General features: G+C 38.0%; 1 protein-coding gene across 12 annotated transcripts in view; it reads left to right on the forward strand.

Moving 5' to 3' along the window:
• The window catches only part of LOC109423356 (potassium voltage-gated channel subfamily H member 6), a 518,403-nt gene that overhangs the window by 283,579 nt on the left and 215,801 nt on the right, over nucleotides 1-19,023 (forward strand). The window contains exon 1 of one of the 12 annotated variants that reach the window (XM_062854262.1): nucleotides 7,054-8,128. The exons of 9 other annotated variants lie outside the window; for them this stretch is intronic. The gene's annotated coding sequence lies outside the window, so the exon portion shown is untranslated. Of the gene's footprint in view, nucleotides 1-7,053; nucleotides 8,129-19,023 lie in introns of those variants that run through there. 2 more of the 12 variants (XM_019698327.3, XM_019698328.3) reach the window with 2 other exon arrangements.

Below are 19,023 nucleotides of genomic sequence, written 5' to 3' on the forward strand. Positions count from 1 at the left end.
CTGATGTCCACTCTTCCCGGGAAGGGAATTTTGTGGATAAAATGTCCTATATGGAAAATTACAAGCAATTGTAAGATCACTTGGAGCAAGGACAATTTTGTCCCAATTCACCAAAAGTGGAAGCAACGAGGTGTGCGTTGATGTGCGGTGCACAGGAGTTTCCTCTAGTAGACCGAGTACCCGTAGACGGTAAGTGCAAGAAAGTGCTTCTTGTTTGAGATGAATGTGTAGTGGAGCATCGTCAAAGAGAACTTCGAGCTCTGCCGTGGAAGTTGAAGAGAACGCTCCAGACATCGTCATTAAGCACATCCTTTGCAGATGGCCTAACTTTGATTGGATCGTTCTCATTTCGCCCTTTTTCAGATGTTTTTTCAGATTCAATTCAGACCACAACGGTTTCGCCTTTCCGTAAAAAGAACAATAGATGTTTTACTCGGATTAACCGAAAGGCCATATTGGCGACACCAACCCTCAACTACCTGAAGGGCGCTTTACATCAGGTCGAAAAAGGTGATGATATACATACCAACTAACAATGCTAGGTAGTCGTCGGCAAAACCATAAGTAGGAAAATCGCTATTATTGAGTTGCCTCAATAGCGTATCTGCTACGCGATTCCACAAAAACGGTCACAAGACCCTTGGGGGCATCCACAAACACTCAATTTCCTAATCCCTGCTAGACGCAATGTCGAGATGAGATATCGGTTTTTGAGCATTTGATGAATCCAATTGGAAATCATTGGAGTTATACCATGACTCCGTGCGGCTTCCAATATGGCATCGAAACGTTGTCAAAGGCGCCCTCGATATCTAAGAAAACGCCCAAACAAGATTGCTTTTGAGCGAATGCTTTCTCGATATCGTAAACAACCTTGTGTGAAAGAGACACAGTGGACTTACCAGATTGGTAGGCATGTTGGTTCACATGAAGACGAACGTTGGCCAGATGAACATCACGGATGTGATGATCCACAATGCGTTCTAAGCATTTCAAAAGAAAAGAGGTCAAACTAATAGGTCTGAAACTCTTTGCTTCTTCATACGACGCACGACCCACTTTCGGAATAAACTTCACAGTAATATCCCGCCAGGATTTGGGAATATATCCTGTAGCAAAACTGCAAACAAGTAGTTTTTTTTTCAAAACATGTTTGAAATAATCAAATCCCTTCTGAAGCAAAATAGGATAAATCCCATCTGCCCCAGGAGATTTGAAAGGAGCAAAGCTATTAAGTGCCCACTCAATCGGTTCTATGGTTACGATACTCCGAGCCGAAGCCAGGGAATCGTAACTACAAGAAAAGACATCAGGTTCATCCGAAGATGTAACATCCACACATCCAGGAAAGTGTGTGCTGAATAAGCATTCCAGAACTACCTCATCAGAGGAAGTTGGATCGTCATTAGGCAGACGAAGTTCGTTCCCTAGGAAATCCTTAGATTTCGCAAGGATTTTGTTTAACCGACTGACTTCACTCAAACTGGAAACATTTGCACAAAGGTTTTTCCAGCCGGATCGTTCAGCAGACCGGGAGCTTTCCTGTAGGCCTTGCGAGCCGACCTGAAAGCCTCCGAACTCCAACTCTTTCTACAGTGTTTCCTGAGTTTCGCCAGATCAGAGTTCCACCAAGGGGTTCCTCTTGCGATCTTCACAGACCGTAGAGGGCATGCTTCTTCAAAAGCTTCCATGATGAAGGTCCTTATAGTATCAACGGCATCATCTAAATCACTTGGAGTGTCAATGGATGGTGAGTATCCATGAAATTTGGCCGCAACCAAATCAGTAAAATGATCCCAGTTTGTTGACCGAGGATTCCTGAAACGCAATGTTTGCTAAAGTAACATTTAAATGTTCAAATAAGATATAGCGATGATCAGATAAAGATTCTTTATCTAACACATGCCAATTGGTCAGCTCGTGACTAATTCTGCTAGAGCAAAGCGTTATATCTAACACTTCCTCTCTAGCAGATACCATGAAGGTTGGGCGGTTGCCTATGTTAAGTAATGCAAGATCTGTACTACTTAAGTACTCCATCAAACTGGAGCCTCTCAAGTTAATGTCTGAGCTGCTCCAGATGATATGGTGAGCATTAGCATCACTGCCAACAATTAGCGGAAGGCCTTTTGAAGTGCAGTATGCGATGACTTGTTTGAAAGCATCCGTAGGGGATGGTTCATCATGCGGTAAATACACCGAACAATAGACGTATTTCCTGTTGAGGTTTCCAACAGATACATCAATTGTGATAGCAAATACATCTCTGGTGGTTAGTTCAGAGATGAGTGTAGCAACTATTGCGTTGTTGACAAGCACACAGGCTCGAGGCATGACACGCGAGTTTGCCATTTCATGTTTACTTTAAGTGGCAAACACCGGGTTCACAAGGTTTCCTAGATAGAAATTCCCCTTACGAAAGTAAGGTTCTTGGACCAAGGTCACTTGGGCTGTACCATTTTGCATAAGTCTGCAAAGATTGATTGTTGCTGTTCTTTTATGCTGAAGATTGATCTGAGCTATCCTAACCGTAGCCACTACCCAAACTAGGTAAGATTAAACTCTTCGCAACAACAGCACAACAAAGAACAGAAACAATGAAACCAAATCGGTATCGATTGGAAAACGCCAATGGCGAGGATACACAGAATACACTGTGTAAATCGCATAATGCGAAACCATGTAGGTGAAAATTTAAACTAATTAACAACATCTTCATAATCCCGCCCTTATTTAGCCTCAAGTGAGACTAAAGAAGGGCAGCCGATTGTCTCGGAGGAACACAAGGTCCACTGCACCATTGCTCCGGTTAGCGCAGAAAGGGCAACATACTGTGAAAGGCGGCCTGGTACTCCACAGGCTCCGTTTGCGGTTAGGTTTTTATTAGACCCCCCCCCTAGCCATTCATTCCTAGGCACGGTAAGCATGAAGCCGCATCACACCATGAATTAGGGGTCACCTGTTGGTGGACTTTTACCACCGGAACAGGCGGTCCGTAGTGGTATTCGTAGCCAATTGAGACAATCGCTACCGACACTACACAGCTATCTAGGCTGCTCGAGAAAAGAAGTTAAGGCGAAACTGGAAGTATTTCCTCACTTTTTGGTTTTTGATTTTTTATTAAATAACGAAGCAATATTTTCAAAATCGGTTTCCGTGCATATGTAGAGTATGGATCAGGGTATCTTCTGGAATTTTTTTGTGGTGGAAAACGTTTTTCGTTTTTGCAGAAACCATTTTTGAATAAAATTTAGCAAAAAGAATGGTTTCTGCAAACATTTTCCACCTCAAAAAAATTCAGAAGATACCTGGACTCATACTCTACATGTGTACGAAACCCGATTTTGAAAATATTGCTTCGATATTTAATAAAAAATCAAAAACCAAAAAAATGAGGAAATGCTTCCAGTTTCGCCTTAATATTGATGATCAACTTCATACGGGCTCGAACAGCCGTTGAGGTAGTAGTAGTTGACTCCCTTTAGGAATCTCAGGAAAATCAAGGAGATACCACAACAGGCATCTCTAAAGCAATTTGTACAGCAATTGCTGGAAAAATCTTTCTGGAAATCCTTTTTGAATTCCTCCAGAAATGCCTGATTTGATTCTGCCAGAAATGTCTGCTGGGATTCCTCCATGAATTTCTCCAAAGATTCCTCCGATGATGCCTTGAGAATTTCCTGAATCCTCCAGAATCAGCAGGATTTCTTCAAGCGCTCCGGCTGAGATTTCTCAAGCATTTCCAGAAGATATTTTTGCTGTTATTGCTGAACAATTTTCAGCAGAAACTACATGAGAAATCTCAGCAAGAGTGCTTGAAGAAATCCTTGTAGGAGTTGCTGAAGCAATCTCAGCAGCATATCAGGAGCAATTTCAACAGAAATTCTAAAAAATCAGAAGATTTTCAGTAAGAATACGAAGACGAAGAATTCCTGGTAGCATTATAAATTTCGAAATTATGAAAAATCTTTAAATAAATATCTCGATGAATTAGAAGTTACAGCAGGGATTGCTGGGTGCATCTCATCAATAATAATTGAGTTCTCGCAGCGCGCTGTAACGAACACTAATGTAAAACTACTGATGGAAAATATGCCCGTTTGGTTTTGCCGGGAACGGCAGATTGTTGTTTACTGTTTACCACCAGTAACTAAAGTAGTGTTCGTGTAACGTAACGTGTGTGTACACGCAAGCAGAAACCACTACTGGAGGCATCCTCGCAAGAATTTCAGGAGGTAACCCCAGAGGAATCATTGGTTATAGTCCAAGAGGAATTCCTGAAGGAATCCGTGGTTCCTGAAGATCCTGAGGAATTCCTGGAGAAAACCCAGCAGGCATTCAAATGGAAATTAAAAGACGAATTTGTAGAGAAATATTATTCAAAATTCCAGTAGAAATCACTGAATGAACTTCTGCAGGAACGTCAGTGGGCATTCCTAGAGGATGACTAGCAAATCTTGGAGAATCGCCAAGAGGTACTCCTGGAGAAATCCATGAAATTTTTTTGAATTTTTTTTTTTGAATTCCTCCACAAATGCCTGATGGGATTTCTTAAGAAATTCTTGCTGAGATTGCTCCAGAGGTTTCTTCTTGTGATTTCTCCATATTTTTTTTAATGATCTATCCAAAAGTTTCTCTTGGAATACAAATAGAAATTTCCGCTGAGATTTTTTTTTCATATTTCTTGCTCCAGGGATTTTTCCGAAGAGTCTTTAAATTTTCCTCTTGAGATTTCTTTAGAACTCCTGCTGCGATCCCTAGTGAAATTTTACTGAGAACTTATTCAGCGATTTCTCCGATGCAGGGACCGATAATTTCCTGGAAAAAAAATGCATGTGTTTCTTCTGTTGCTTCTTCAGATATGAGTGGAGGGTTTCTTCAGGATTCTCCTATAGATTTACCTATAAGGTCTCTTCTTTGGATTTTTTCGGCAGCTCCACTTGGTATTCGTGCAAAACATCTCTTGAAATTGTTTAATGTAATTCTCTTAGGATTTTTTTCGCTACTCCTGCCTTTCTTTTAGAAATTCTTGCTGGATATTCTCCTGGAATTAAGCCTAGAATTTTTAAAGCCATTTCTACTGGGATTCCGCCAGGAATGTGCCAGTCATTTTCGCATAAATTTCCACATTTTTTTCAGCATTTTCCCCAGGAATTTCATTCGGATAAGGATAAGGATGTATTCCTTAAATAGGAGTTCCTTGATTGATTCTTCTAAAAAAAAACTGCAAGAATTGTTCCAGGCATTTCTCCACGGATGCCTTTCTGGATTTCCTCGTAGATTGCAGTAGGGGCTGCTCTAGAGGAGTCTACAGAAATAACTTACGGGGTTACTAAAGGAACTCCTGTTATTCCTCGACTAATTTCTCCAGGAAATCTTCCAAAATTTCATAATGTTCAATGAAAAAATCAACCAAAGTCCACTTGTAAGCGTTTCGGTATTTATGTATCACTTAATACTACCATTTAAGGCAAAACTTGAAGCATTTCCTCACTTTTTGGTTTTTGATTTTTTATTAAATAACGAATCAATATTTTCAAAATCGGTTTTCGTGCACATGTAGAGTATGGATAAAGGTATCTTCAGATTTTTTTGTAGTGGAAAATGCTTTTCATTTTTGCAGAAACCATTTTTGAACAAAATTTCACGAAAAAATGGTTTCTGCAAAAATGGAAAACATTTTCCACCTTAAAAAAATCAGAAGATACCTTGATTCATACTCTACATGTGCACGAAAACCAATTTTGAAAATATTGCTTCGTTATTTAATAAAAAATCAAAAACCGAAAAAATGAGAAAATGTTTCCAGTTTCGCCTTAAATAGAGATAGAAATAAATTATTGCGGTAGCACCAAATTTTCTATTTACCACGAACTCATCATCCCGCTAACTCCCTGGAAATTGATTTCGGGAACCACCATCATCAACATTATTACCATCTCCCAGTTTCTACTCCGAATCTCGCGTGCCGAGCGTTTTAGCTAGGCGCCACCACCAAACATACACATTTCAATAGAATCGCACGTCTCTTGTCATAGTGACACAATATCTCGGTATGGTGTTACTGGAGACGGAGATGGAAATTGTGTCCATGAGATCCATGGATAAGACCTCTGTACGGACCCTAAACATTCTAACGATTTTTGATCAACACCCTTAAATGAAACAAAACAGCGCACGAGTAACTTTCACGCAGCGAGCAAAAAGACAAAGGATTTTTCACTCATATTTGTGTACGACTGGATCAACACAAAAAATGTGCTGATCTGGTGTTACACAAATTTGCGTGAAAATTCTTTTGTCTTTTCAGTTGCTGCGTGAAAGTTACTAGTTGCGCTGTGTACTTCGAGTTTTGCGTGAGCGTATCAGCCAAACTGAAGAATTACACAATTTGATCAGATGGTAAGACCATATTATATAGCAGAACAAATTTATGGAGACGCATGGTTGTGAGAAAACTGTGTATGTATTCACAACTTGAACATCATTTTTTTTTTTGAATAACCAGCATTGGTGTTTTAAAACCTCAAAATAGAACAATACACTGAAATGCATTGTTGCTGCCTGTAGTATTCGTATGAATTTTGAAAACTGATTCCAACTGGTTATGCTGAGCTGGACAGTCCTGCTCTTATTTTCAAGTTGTATCACTATGTCTGAAAACACCCGATATGTTGTGGCTCCGTCTCTCGAACCCCATTCATTGTGCGGGAGCGCGCGCACGGCAGTTGGGGGTGGATGTTACAACCTTTCACGAATGGAATGTTATTCCTCCATAGAGCTTTCCCGTACAACAACGGCTGTACTCTGGCATCGACAGCACATTTACCTCTCTACAAAGAAACACGACCACCTACTACTAGGATTCCACACGCCACACACCGGAGGGAGACTAGGACTCTCGACTGCTGGCTGGCTGACTGCCGCCGGAAACATCAACAACAATATCAGCAACAATGTGGAACTCTCGTCGAACCTGTACGCTCGCTATTCCGAGGAACTGCCACCATAGGAAGCGCCACCAGTAGTGAGCTTGCCGTCCCTATCGTCGTCGTCGTTGTCGTCGACGTCGTCGTGGTTGTGAGCTGTCGGCGTGCTCGGTCGGTCGGGAAGAAATTGAGAGCAAATGACGATCATTTAGCATGGCAGGGAAATCAGTGCAAACAGGACTATCGCTTCGGTTGGTTCCATTTCCCAGGTTTGGCCGCGGGAACCCGTTTTTCGTTGGGGGTGTAGCATATATGGGGGGGATATTAGTGCTGTGGGAAATGGGACGCAATGGACGCAAGTGAGGGGTTTTGTGTAGCTTTTCCCGTTGTCGGTTTGTTAATCCGGTTAAACAATAGTCCAGCAGGTGTTGCAACTTTTGTGCGTCTCATCTCGGGATTAACCTCCGGCGGTTTGTGCCGAATCGGCAACTCGTTTAGAAAGTTTGAAAGGATTTTGGGGTGAGAAAGGGGGTGAAACAGTGTGTGAGTGTGAACGATTCGTGCAGTTTCTAGCTGAATTTCCATTTGGAAGCTCTATGGAAGGTGTTGTTCTTCGTTAGTCAGCAGTTATCTTAAAAGAAAAGTGATTATCTGATTTATGATTGCACATGAGTGGGAATTGTCGACTTCATCGCCGTTGACACAGGTGACGACGATGCCTTTCGGCCAAAGAAGAAGGTGAAGAAACCCCAAAAAACGGTGAAATGCTAATGGTTTGCGATATCATAAATTGTGCGAGGAAAATGTCAACATGATACCGCCTGTTCGAAACCTTGTAGAGCTAGAGTACGACTGCAAAGGCAAGGACAAAATTATATAATATGCGAATAGCCAAAAAAAGAGTGGAGCCCTGGGGCAAAAATGCAACAAACTGCTAGTAAAGTTGCGCTCGCAAGTGGTTACGACCGAAACGACGTGCGTTGTGATGGTGATGAAATTTTTCTGGAAATAATCTTTCTAATCTCGATGCTGAAGGTGGAAGCTGTGGAAGTGATGAATAAGCTCGTGTGACCTATTTTCACCCACAACTCAGTGCTTCAAATCTCCTATGCATTCCCTCAAAGGGAAACATAAAACACAAGCGACGTATTTCAACAACCCTCATTATCCTCGCTGGATCGGTTTCGGGTTTCGTAAAGGTTCAGTATTGAGCAGAAGAAGAAAAAACAACAACACCAGTCACATACAGTGCTCCCAACAGAGGAGAGATGAAAGCACGACTGCCACGAGAGCATCGGCGAATCGGCGTTCGGAGATTGTCATCTCATAAAACATCACATGCCATTCGGCTCGTTCATTATGTATTGATGTGTTGAATCAGCCTAAATTGAAGCTTTGAGGTTCGGTGAAAGGGTTAGCTAGGAGAAAAATATTCATAAAGAATAAAAATCGGGGGATGTGAGATGGACATTGTCGAGGAATCAGTTTACAGAAATATTCTATGGAGCATACAAGATTGCCTTCGGCTGTTTGTTTGTCTCAAAATAGCTAAGCCATAAAGAGGCAAAACAAACATCATTGTAGTGCGGCGCGGATGGTGGATAAAAATACAAAGCACATGTTGAGGGAAGAGTTATTCAGACTGAGAATTTTCTTTGCATTTCTTTCAAAAAGCCACCAGTAAAATGAAAGGTATTTGTGATTCCGTGTACCCCACATGAATGGACTGCTTAAAGAACTTCTGAATACTAGTTTATTTAAAGCCTCTACTAATCTACAAAATGCTGAAAAAGATTACACTGTTGAAGGCAGTTCGTATTTGGAACGGAATGGCCATGCTTAGGGTGGTGGGAAACAGCTTTTTTCCGTGCTTTTATTTGGGATACACAGGCGAACAGAGAAAAATGTCATATAACATTAGGGTTTTATGACTTATATCAATATTCGAAATGAATATTCAAACTGCTTGGGCTCTAAAACTCACCGTATGGTCTTTCAAAACGCAATGAAGAAAGCAAAACATAAACTATCATGCGTCTCCACCCAAGTAACATTCTTGATTCTATTTGGTTTTATTTGTTTTTATGATAGTTTTATCAAAGCATTGCATAGTCTAATTGATCTTATAATATCTTCTACAGAGCACAAGTATTCTTCATCAATCTGTGGTTTTAAAAGCATCTTCAAGAATGCTTGAGATTCAGTCCATAAAACCACAAATACAACAAGAACAGTTGACCTTATTGTCAGTTTCGAAAGCTTCTTGTAGTTATCTTCAATCAACCATTCTTGAGTAAGAGTAACTGTTCTTGAATAAGAACAGTTTTATAAATGAAAAATAAAAAAAATCCACAATCATCAGATTCCGGGTTTCGATCCGTTATCGCTGCTAACCAGGAACACCCGTCTCGACAACTGACCCTACGCGGTGCAGTGCCAAAGTCCTCTGGTTTCAGATCCAAAAAGAGGTTGGTTCGGTTATCCAGGACGTCGATTCCCGTGAAATTGATGTTGAATTCTTTAAACTGCAGACAATGATGAACATTGTGAAACTCAACACTACTTACCTTTTGGGAACGCTTACCGGAGGAACCTGGCACTTCACCGCATCAAGGCTGGTTCCCGGTTGGCTGCGGTACCGGGCTGCTCATGAAATTTAATGGATGAGGGAGCCCAATTTTAATTACCGGCTCGTTTTATTCCAAAATTCACCGCGGTGCGTGTGAATACTTGTTTGTTTACAATTGTATATACAAGTTTTATGATGTTCTCGGCAAAGTTTGCATAAATCCTCATTAAGAACATCTTAATCGGAGTACTCTTGAGTAACACTTCTTATTCTAGGTTAAGTTGAAATAAATTAAAGACGGTTTTTTGGTGTTTTTTTTTGTGAAGAACGTTATAAATCCAAGTACTTTTGAGTTACGCTTGTTACTCTCGCTTCAGTAAAAAGGCATTCAAGGCGATCTTATGATGATGTTGGTTAAAATCACCAAAAACTAATGACGTCTCCGTGGACTGCAACGGAAGCCATGTTGAGAAAACTCATGAAAAATGCTCTCGTGACCTGAAATAATAATTTTAAATATTCGATTATCGCATTTTTATCTAAGCGCGTTGCAATTTTTGGAAGCATCTTGCAACATATATACGATAAATTGCGCTTGGCAGTAGACAACCTTGTTACACTACGGAAATGTCTCCAATTTGTATTAGAAACTAATCCCGATTATAATATTGTATCATTCATTGATGTTTTTCCCAACTCAATTTAACACATCTTCCAACATAAAAGCTGCAACAGCAATAGAAATTGACAATTTTATAATCGTTTTATCGTTAACTTGACCCAAGTAACACAACTTGTTACAATAGTGTATATAATACATGTTTCATACAAATAAATGTCCATGTTTTGTTCCGAATTTGGAAAACGTATTTTCGTACGCTTATATCACCGAAAAAGCGCAAAAAATGGCGGCTTATAAATTATCATTAATGTTAATAAAGATGTTTTTCAATACATTCAAAAATTAAGTATTGAGTATGTTCCCTGCAAACATCGTAAATACTAACTTGTTCCTACCAGAAGAATCACATCTTATTAAACGCACACTGTGCAAATAAATCTGACACCTATCATGTGCTAGCAAGTAATGGCTCAAAAATGTTCAAGTCTTACATTTTATTGGTAATTTATCACCTCGATGTTTGATCACTATGCCTTAATTTCATGTGCCATTTAAAATTTATGGTGAAATGAACACATTTACTCCTCATGAATTCATTCGCCATCCATCGGATTGGAGACAAGAAGGAAGGTTTTTGTTATTTTTGTGCTTTGTGTGAGATTTCCGAACAAATTTTCAGACGTGCAACATGGTGGCCTCTTGCCATAGTACCGTCTGTAAGTTTTGGAATGCTATTTACAATAATGTTATATTCATGATGTTCTGTAGGACTGTAGAATTTGTATTCGTTATCAGTATGCAAATTATATTATTTAATTAAATGTTCCAACTGTATCAGATGTATAACTATTGGAACAAAAACATCCGTAGACAAACAACATTTACACAGCAACAGGCTGTACACTCCCGTTCAAAAGTTTGGGGTCACCCCCTCAAAAACATGTAATTTTTTTAGGCCCATATCTCCGCCAAATTGCGTCCGATTTCAAAACCCTAGGTTTCATTCAAAAGATAATAAGCCAAAGAAACTTTGAACATGATTTAAAAGAAACTTTTTCAAAAAATTTTGTATGTAAACTTAACCCAAAGTTGCCAAGTTTTCTAAAAAATGAATATAAACTTACGGCAATATGACCCATTTTCTATTAGCTTTCAACTGCTTTTTACAGAACTTAGCTAAAAAATCTAGAAAAAAAGTTATTAAGTAAATTAATCCTTGATGTCATCGACCAAAAGTTTGGGGTCACCCCTCAAAATGCTGTATCGGCCAAAAGTTTGGGGTCACTATCGTAAAACATGGAAAAGTGATTTGTTGATATCTTTGTCATCTTTCATTCAATTTTAATTCTTCTTGGCTTATTTGAAACAAAATGAATGATACTTACTGCATAGACATTGAACCACACATATTTTTTTTGAAATTTACATACTAAAACTTAACGTAAAGTTGCCTCATTTTTTGAAGCTCGGTAAAATGTGCTTTACATAACATTGTTATATACAAAAATCGTTAAATACGTTAAGTTGAAGACATCAAACGTAAATTTAGTTAATTATCTTTGAAATGAGCCAAAAATAATTGAAATTGAACCATAGATGACGAAGATATCACCAAATCACTTTTCCATGTTTAACGAAAGTGACCCCAAACTTTTGGCCGATACATCATATTGAGGGGCGACCCCAAACTTTTAGTCGATGACATCAAGGATTAATTTACTTAATAACTTTTTTTCTAGATTTTTTAGCTAAGTTCTGTAAAAAGCAGTTGAAAGCTAATATAAAATGGGTCATATTACCGCTTTCATCTTAAAATTTGGTCGACCCAACTTCCAGCGACACTGCCGTAAGTTTATATTCATTTTTTAGAAAATTTGGCAACTTTGGATTAAGTTTACATACACTTTTTTTTTTAAAAAAAGTTTCTTTTCAATCATGTTCAAAGTTTCTTTGACTTATTATCTTTTGAATGAAACCTAGGGTTTTGAAATCGGACGCAAATTGGCGGAGATATGGGCCTAAAAAAATGACATGTTTTTGAGGGGGTGACCCCAAACTTTTGAACGGGAGTGTATATAAAAATGGTATTGTGAATCTTTTCATCAGGCACTGTAATTTGTCTGACCTGATAGGGAAGAACTCAAACTATTAGAAATACGTTTGAATTACTACTGGAGTACATCTCAATAACATGTTTGTCGAATACCACTTGAGTTGATTAAAATACATTGGAAAAACATCATAGTACAGTCAGGTTTTTTTTTACGCGGGGGATACGTACCGCGTAAAAAAAACTCAGTTCAAATTTCAAAAAACCGCGTAAAAAAAGTCTCACCATTTCTCGACGAATCATGCAAAAATAAGACGATGATTTTTTTTTTGTATGGAGTTTTCATTTACGCGGCCGCGTAAATCAAAACCGCGTAAAAAAAACCTGACTGTAACGTATTTTCATCATTAATTTCCAAATAGCACACATCGATGTGAAGTTTGGTTCTGGGTAACTTGTTTTGAACATAGGTACAACAATAACAAAGTTGGAGTGTTATTCCATATGTAAATATGAATAAATTGTTGTAGAATGTTTCGCGGCATCAAAAATAGTGTTAAAATTGTGCTTGTAAACGAGATTTAGCCACCATGTAAGTACTCACAGTGTTTATAAGGTGACGAGAGGCATTTAAGTGAATTTGAATGGTGACTTCCATCTTTCGAGCCATGGCAACTGTGGCCTGCACCATGTTATCTATAGAGAATATTCATATACCTATTAGGGTGGCCCACACTTATATGAAAAACAAAAATTTCGAAAAATACCAAGTCTTACCTCCTGAATCAGTTGTTTTGGACTCCCAGAAACTACGTTCAAAATTTGAGCAAAATCGGTTGAGTCTAAGGGGGTGCTCAAAACGCTTGAAGTTTGTATGGGAAAACTTGGCCAAATGTATGCAGAAATTTTAAGTTTTCGAATTTTGCCGCTAGGTGGCGCTGTAAGCGTTCAATAATCAAACCCTTTGGTATTATTGTAGGTGACTATATGCCAGAGAACTTTGTCGAAGACCGCGAAGTGATCCGACGGCTGTGAAAAAAGTTATACCCTAGGCAAAGTGAGGCAAAGTATTGAGATTTCATTATTGATATTATTCCTTTACATGTATTGGAAAAATAATAATAAAGTTTATCCTCACTTTTCCTAGGGTATAACTTCTTTCACAAACGTTGGATCACTTTGCGGTCTTCGACAAAGTTGTTTGGCATATAGTCATCTACAATAATACCAAAGGGTTTGATTATTGAACGCTTCCAGCGCCACCTAACGACAAAATTCGAAAACTTAAAATTTCTGCATACTTTTGGCCAAAATTTCCCATACAAACTTCAAGCGTTTTGAGCGCCCCCTTAGGCTCAACCGATTTTGCTCAAATTTTGAACGTAGCTTCTGGGAGTCCAAAACAACTGATTGAACTTGGCATTTTTCGAAATTTTTGTTTTTCATATAAGTGTGGGCCACCTCAACCTATATGTTTACCCGTTTAGCGGGATCGACAAGTGCAAAGCTAAACATAAAAGTTTTGGATGCTATTGTAGTTAAATTGCCTTTTTTTCAAATGCAAGCAAGTTCCATAAATAATGGTCAAGTGCTTGAGAAGAGATAGCGAACTAATGAACTTGTAAATTAACGTTTTTTTAACGTAAATATAACGTATTCGTAACATGTTCGAGTCCAAAGGTTATAACTATGTGTTGCTGATGTTTCACATATCTCATTCAATTGAAGGAAGATGATGGTTCAAAAATCTTGTGTAATCAACGTTAAGTTACCGTTTTTCTAGCTGGCAATGAGGATGAAAAGATTCATAAATAGCTTGTTATTGCCAAACATAGTTAAAACATGATTTCAACACAAGATGTGTACAAATACAGATATAGTACTGTATTACAACATATTTTTCATATTCCATTTTCAAAGATGTTTTCTGTGTTACTTGGGGAAGAGCTCTGGAAGTAGAAACTAATTCGCCTAGAGGATATCTTGTGAAGTACAACAGGTTTTATGAGAATCTTGAAATTAGTTATCCAAGACTATCTTAAGACAGCGAACTTCCCCTTCGATTTTCTCCGCTCGTGGATTTTGTTAGATACGGTGTTTGGTAAAGTTAGGCTTGAAATCTCAGATCATATTTGGGAGAACCGGTAGTGTTCCAGAACTGGTGACAAGACGAGTAACGCGTCGGAAGTGGTGAAATAGTAATAGTATTTCGGAATCGGTTGCGGGTGTTCCATCGGAAGTGATTTAATAGAAGTGAACCAAAATCAGGCATGCGATACATAAAATCGCGGCTTTTTAAAAAAATTGTCGAACGGTTAGCAAGAAAATAGCCTCAGATCCTTGCTCAGATCATATTAATTTTCGGCTTTTTAGGTAACAGTTGACAAAAACATAGTCTCAGACCATATTTGAGACAACCGGAATCGGTTCCAGGTGTCCCGCCGGAAGTGGTCAAACGTAAAATTTAACAAAACTCATGCAAGCTGCACATCAAATAACGGAATTAGAAAGGTGAACAAAATAAATGTCAAAGCGATAAATCAAATTGTGGCTTTTTTGATAGCATGTAAACGTTGGGTAAGATTATAAGTAAAGAAATGGTCAAAGTCTTCATATATGCAAGAGAACAAAATCGTGACCGAAGCGATCTCTTCAAATCACACCATTTCAGATTCCTGCGGTGTAAATATATAATAGGATGGATCAACGTTTTATGGAAAAAATATAATTTAATCGCATCAACACCTTATACAGTTGTTCAATCTTCAATCTCCTTATGCTTCTAAAATTACTGCTCACAATTTGGGTACGGCTGGTTGAGCCCTCATTCTTCTCATTGCGATTGAAATTTGAATGGAAACTTTAAAATTTCTGCATTTTTTCTCGTAAGAAGGTCAAATTTTACATGAATCATGTTACCAATGATAATAAAATATAGCCTAAAGTGTGCTGAAACAAACATTGGCGAAGATCACAAAGTGATCTGTGATTGTGAATAAAGTTAACCTTCTTCATGCATTGGCTGACGCTCACGCCGCTTCCATACTGAATGGGATGGGATCAAAATGACCACGGCTAGGGTTAAGGTGGTCAAGCAGTCAACTGAGAGGTCTGATATTTTTCAGCTCTGCTTTGCTGTTGAACATAACATCGGAATATGTATCATCAATATGTTTCGAAAATCGATGATGGCTTTGTTAAAATTGTTGCCTTTCTATATGAAGTGTTTTCAAGATTCAGGAACATTTTGGCTAACGTCGACGAAAAGTTCATGAGTACATATTCGACGAGAAAGGCACTATCACCACTAGGTGGATTAATCTGGGTTTTTTTAACTCTTTCAGGGATTCTTCACAGTAATAGGGCACGATCGGTGAAGTACTAGATTTGTAGTAATGAGCTGAATTTGTGTATGGTGGTAAGGTAAATTCTCCGTTTCTACAAGGAAATCCTGCAAAAAGCATGGGTATTATGATTCCTTGTTTAATTCATTGCTGTTTGAGCAAAACATTGGAAAACTGTGTCGTTGTTTTCTCAATTACTTGTCTCTTCAACAGCACAGTTTTCCAAAGTTTTGCCCAAACACCCACGCTTTTTTGTGCCATTTCATTGCAAAAACTGAGAATTTACCTTCTCACCATACAAAAATTCAGCTCACTACTACAAATCTAGTACTTGACTGACTTCGCCCTATTCCCAAAATAATTCCAGACAGAGTTTCTCCAGGGATTCATCCCTGCATTGCATTCCGCCAAAGATCCCTCCCAAGTTTCGATAACTGATTTCTCTATGGATTGCTTTCAGATTTTTCCCTGGGATTCCACTAGGCATTCCATCAGAGATTCCTTCCAAGTTTCCTGCATGGATTTCTCCAAAAAGCCTTAAAGCATTTGTCTCGACATTCCTTCAAGGATTCTTCCCGTGTTTTATTTGTAAATTTTCTTCTAGAATTCCTTCAAAGATTTCTTCCGAAATACCTCCAGAATTCTTACAGGGATTCTTCATTGGTCCCTCCCGGAATAGGACAGATCGGTGAAGTACTAGATTTGCCCAAGCAACACACAAGTTATATAAGAGTTACGACAGCGCAAATTTTGGTTGTATAGAAGTCAATTGAACGTAATCCTAACATTGTGTTGAAATAACGTCAAATAAACTTTTATACAACCAAAACTTGCGCAGTCGTAACTTATATATAACATGTGTGTTGCTTGGGTGTAGTAATGAGTTGAATTTTAGTATGGTGAGAAGGTCAATTCTTCGTTTCTGTAATAAAATGGGTCAAAAAGCGTGAGTATTATGATTCCTTGTCTAATATGATGCTGTTTGAGCAAAACTTTGGGCAACAGTGTTGTTGTTTTCTCCATTTCTTGCAACATAAGCAACATAGTTATCCAAAGTTTTGCTTAAACAGCATCATATTAGACAAGGAATCATAATACTCACGCTTTTTGACCCATTTTATTACAGAAACGAAGAATTGACCTTCTCACCATACTAAAATTCAACTCATTACTACAAATCCAGTACTACACCGAACGTGCCCCATTCCTTTAGGCATTCTTTTAAGAAATTCTTCCGAGACTCCTCCTGGGTTTCCTTCGGTGATTCTTTTCTGAATTTCTCCCAGAATCCCTTCATTGACTCCTCTCTGAACTCTTTGAGATTTTTGTTTTCAATTTCTCCCAAGATTTATTCCGGGAATATTTCAGGGAATTCTTTCAAGATTCTTTCAGAGATTCCTTCAGAGTTTTCTCCCTGGATAACATTAGATATTTTTCACCGCGATTCCTCATGGGATTCCTTCTATGTTCCCTTCATGTATTTTTCCTAGGATTGCTTCCAAGTTTATCCTACCAAGATTCCAGAGATTTTTCCAAAAGTCTTTCAAAGATTCATTTTGAGATTTCCTCCTTGATTTCTTAAGGCATTCTTCCCTGAATACTTTCAGGAATTTTTTCATTGATTCGCCCCGAGATTCCTTTAGACAGAGATTTCTCTCGGAATTATCCCCGAGATTTTTTGTAGGATTATTTCACGGACAATTTCCGAAATATCGAGGTCCTCTAAAATTCTCACAGGGATTAGACATTCTTCAAGGGATTCCAATATGGATTTTCCTAGGATTTTTTCATTAATTAGTCCCGGGTCTCTTTTAGAGATTCCTCTACAAATTTCATCCAGAATTCCTGCAGGATTCATCAAAGAATTTCTCCGGAGAATGCTTCCAGGATTCTTACTGAGATACTTTTGAAGATTCATTTCTTTTTTGAGAGATTCCTTCTTCCGGAATCCATTCAGGATTTCCTTAAGAGTTTTCTCCCGGAATTGCTTCTGGAATTCCTTATGGCGTTCGTTCTGCAATTCTTTATTTTTTCTTTGTTTCGTCTCGAGTTTCCCAACGAGATTCTTTCATGGATTGCTCCCGAGATTCTTTGAAGGATTCATTTAGGTTTGGGCAGTTTGATACCTGAACATGAAACGCCCAGGGACACAACTGAAAACATTTCCTGGCAGATGCGGTGGGAACCAGCACTTCCCAGCACGATGCGACTAATTGCTTGTTAACAATACGGGCACGGCTACGAGGCCACAACACAATTTGTCAGTTTCTGAACAAACAATTAGCACTGGAATTTATGTTTTTATTTGGATATCCCTGCATAACTCCATGGTACTGAAAAATAAGCAGTAAACATCTAGGTTAAGTCCTAATAATTTAAATTTCTTAAAGTTCCATTTCCTAAGAGAAATTGAAACATTTGTATCGGTAGTCTGGAACCCAAATGTTGTATACACCCTTATGCTAGATCATTCTAATGTTCATTCATTTTTATGTTTTGTAAGAACGATAAGTGTTTATGTCTTGTCTCGCGACGCGTCTTGTGAACATCCTAATGTTGACCGATTTTCGCTTGTTGAACGATACTAACAATTTTAACCCTCTAATGTATTTTTTTTATTTTGATCATAATATTATTTTTCGTCATCTAAAATCGATTTTGACATGTTTTACAAGGTGGTTCTTTTTAACTCGCAGTTTTGTAAATTTTGGTTATGATTTATTAATTTTTTATTATTCAACATCCCTGCACTTTTATATTTTTCTTGGAGGCCTATGTGGAATACCGATTTTTCAAGACGACAACATTTTGAGATTTTATAAATATTGGTAAAATAAAATTTTCTTTTTTTTTTATGGGAAATTTTATTTTCCGTGTAATAAAAAACAGAGTGCATCCAACTCCTCTAAACTCTTTTACTATAACAGAATGATTGAGGAAAAATCAAAATATGTTATTTGTTGCGATTCAGTACAAAAGAAACAATGGCATCCAAAAGGTGACCAAAACATCAACTTTTCAATTATTAAAAAAAAAAGTGCACTTTAAAAGAATCAAAAACTATTTTGAGATTTACAGAAAAAATCTGAATATGATCCAAAAAAGTAAAAAAATTTGATTACCTCGGAAAGAAAAAAATAAAAAATGTGCAAACTATACCACATCTTTGAGCGGGGTTGGGTATTAGAGGGTTAAAATATTTTTATTTTTAATATTTTCATGCAAAATTTCATTTTCCGAGTAACTTTAAGGAAACTAATTTCAGAGTGTACCAAGCTACCCTAAAGTCTTTTGCTATAATTAAAAAAATGCGGAAATTATTATAATACGTTAAGTTTTGCGATTCAATACAAAAGAAACAATGACATCTAAAAGGTAATCAAAACATGAATTATTCAATGAATTGGAAAAAAGAAACCTAAGCACGCATTAAAATACACCGCAAACCATTCTGCGATGTGCAGAACAGTCTTAAATATCAGCCAAAAAGCTTTGATGGCCCAGGAAAG

The sequence above is a fragment of the Aedes albopictus genome, chromosome 2 (assembly GCF_035046485.1).
Source record: "Aedes albopictus strain Foshan chromosome 2, AalbF5, whole genome shotgun sequence".
Taxonomy (NCBI): domain Eukaryota; kingdom Metazoa; phylum Arthropoda; class Insecta; order Diptera; family Culicidae; genus Aedes; species Aedes albopictus.